This window comes from Lonchura striata, chromosome 36, assembly GCF_050655825.1.
Source record: "Lonchura striata isolate lonStrDom1 chromosome 36, ASM5065582v1, whole genome shotgun sequence".
NCBI classification, from domain to species: domain Eukaryota; kingdom Metazoa; phylum Chordata; class Aves; order Passeriformes; family Estrildidae; genus Lonchura; species Lonchura striata.
Genome location: NC_140738.1, coordinates 1870700 through 1873344, shown reverse-complemented (window position 1 = coordinate 1873344; position 2645 = coordinate 1870700). Strand labels below are relative to the sequence as shown.

At 56.0% G+C, this 2645-nt stretch overlaps 1 long non-coding RNA gene across 1 annotated transcript; it reads right to left on the bottom strand.

Annotated features, from left to right (window-relative positions):
* Nucleotides 1-419: 419 nt before the first annotated feature.
* On the bottom strand, nucleotides 420-2134 carry LOC146764005 (uncharacterized). The gene is made up of 4 exons (XR_014950971.1): nucleotides 1630-2134; nucleotides 1191-1262; nucleotides 917-988; nucleotides 420-829 (listed from the first exon to the last, which is right to left on the bottom strand). It is a non-coding gene; the product is annotated as an uncharacterized LOC146764005 (long non-coding RNA).
* Between the last annotated feature and the right edge of the window lie 511 nt (nucleotides 2135-2645).

Below are 2645 nucleotides of genomic sequence, written 5' to 3'. Positions count from 1 at the left end.
CACAGAGGAAACCCTCACTAATTTCCTGAGGAAATGTGCAGCAGGCAGTGCCACAACTATTCCTTCCTGCCTATCTCTGCTCAGTCAGCTCAGACCAGCCAAGGAACAGTCAGACCCTCTCACACAGGTCAGGGCCTTGGAAAAGAGCTTCTGCCACACAGTCTCAGCAAGGGCTGAGGCCAGCACAGCAATTACCTCCTGTGCCTGTGCCCATGCCTGGAATTGCCTCCCTTCCTTCAGGAAATGCTGCCTTCCATAGAGCATCTCTGTCCATCCCTTGAGAAAGGAAGAGGCACAGGTGAATCAGATGGAAGCATTCCACATCAGGGGGGTGGAAACTTCAGGAGGCAATCCTTGTCAAAGACATGGATAAGGATCAGGAAAAGGCCCAGGCTCTTGGGGCTGTGACAGTGCTCTCTCTTTTCCAAACCGCCAGCCCTCCTGATCTTCTGGGGACTGGGAAATTGCAGGGGACATCAGGGTGTGCATGGCCCGTGGCGAAGTTGGGGCTCCCTGTCAGCTGGTGCCAAATGCCTTCCTGCAGAGGCTGGGGAGAAGCTGCAGCCAGGCCAGCCTGGGAAACAGCCCTGCAGGGCATGAGAGCAGCAGCAGGGCAGCGAGGCTGCCATGGATCCCTTCCCACTGTGCCGGGCACGGCCTGTCCAGATGTGCAGGGAAAGCCCCCGGCTGCTGAGTCCCAGGGGAAGGGTGAGGGAAATGCACCCACCTTGTCCTGCCTGCAGCATTTCCTTCAGCATTTGCCTCATGTTTTCGGATGGCTCATGGGGTTTCTTGCATCCTGTAGCTTTGTTCTTTCCTGTCGGAGGACCTTAGAGGAAAACAATGCCATTTCCCAGGAATGGATCCCACAAAACCCATGCTCAGCCTGTGGGATCAGCAGGGAGACACTACTCACCCCTGTGATGGGAGCTGGGCTTGTGAGCAACATCCACCAAAGGACCCGGGAAAGTCCTCCCTGCAGCCACACCTGTAACTCAACAGCCACAGAAGCTTCTGCCATCTCTGCAGATCGGCACGGGCAGCACTGAGCCGCAGGGGCGGTGAGGGGATGGCCCAGGGCGAGGGCACACACGTGCATGATTCTGTCCTGGCACCTGTAGTGATGCCCCTCTGGCCGAGCTTTGGGCTCTGAGCTGGCAGCTCTCGCAGGGGGAAAGGCCTTGACCTACCCTCAGCATCTCCCAGAGGCTCCATCCTGAACGTGGGTTGGGAAGCCAGATCATTTTCACTACCAGGGTTATCTGCAAAGAAAGGCAGGACAGAACAGCTCCTGCGATGACACTGTAGGAGATCCTCAGGTTGCAGCCAAGGCTCAGCCCCAGGGCCCAGCCCTGGGCTCTGCCCCTTCCCTCTCTGCTCTCCTCTGTGGCTGCACAGAGCACACAGAAGGACAAACTGGCATTGCGCACAGGAAGAAAACTGACAGCTAAATGCTCCTTCCTCCCACTGACAGTGATCTTGTGGGATCAATCAGGGCTCTAGAAGGGAGCTGTCAAATTTTCCTGAATCCATCTAACTTGAGATGGTCTTAAGGGAAAGGGCAAATGTATGAGCTCTAGCCACCTTGTCACTGTCTATTCTGTGAGAAAAGGGACATTGAGAATTTACCTCCAGCATTTCCCAAGAGTCTCAAGCCGTAATCCAGCAGGGCTTCCAGATAATCCATGTTCTGATCCCAGTCTAGAAGGGAGCAAAGATCAGAACCATTTCCATGGTGTGCTGGGATCCCCTTCTGCCTCAGGGAAGGGGCTCTCCAAGGGGGTTGGGGAAGGTCGTGGGAGCCTGATGTGAAAGGATAAGGCTGATGCTGCAGAGGGGTCTTGGGAGCTCTGGGCTGGCTCCTGATCAATCCCCATCCACTTTGCAGGCCCTGTGCAACATCCCTGGAGAGGAAACTGGAGCAGCACGGGGCCCATGGGGATGTTTCATTTGCACAGAGGAAACTCTCTTTAATCCCTGGGGAAAACTGCAGCAGGCAGTGCTGCAAATATCCCTTCCTAACTCCCTCCCTCCCTCCTGTCCTACCAACTGCCCATCATCCTTCGGCTGAAACAGCTCCCCTGTCACAACAGGAGATGGCAGAGCTTTTACAGGACACCCTGGAGCCTTGCTCTCCCCCTCTGCCCTTTCCCCACCATGGGCACCCTGTGCAGTCGCTCCCAGGTCTCGGGACATGTCTCCCACGGAGGGACCCCAGCAGGACTGCTCAGTACCCGAGTGCCCTGAGCATAATAATTCCTCTGGGCTGTGCCGGCCCTGTCTGAGATGTGCACGCACTGCCAAGCAGCAGAGAGGGCAGCTCAAGGCTCAGCAGGGCGCAGGCCCAGAGGCTCAGCAATTACCTCCTGTGACTGTGCCTGGCATTGCCTCCTTTCCTGCAGCAGAGGCTGCCAATGAGCCACTGCTTCCTCTGGGAAATACGGCCTTCAGACCAGCTTCTACATCCACTTCTGGAGAAAAGAAAAGACACAGGCGGGGCTGTTCCACATAGTGGAGTTGGCATCTTCAGGAGGCAATGCTTGTCAAAGGCAAGCATGGTTAAGGATCAGGAAATCTCTATAAAATTTCTGGGTAGGCTACGACCCACTCCCTCCTCCAAACTGCCACCTCTCCTAATCTGCCTT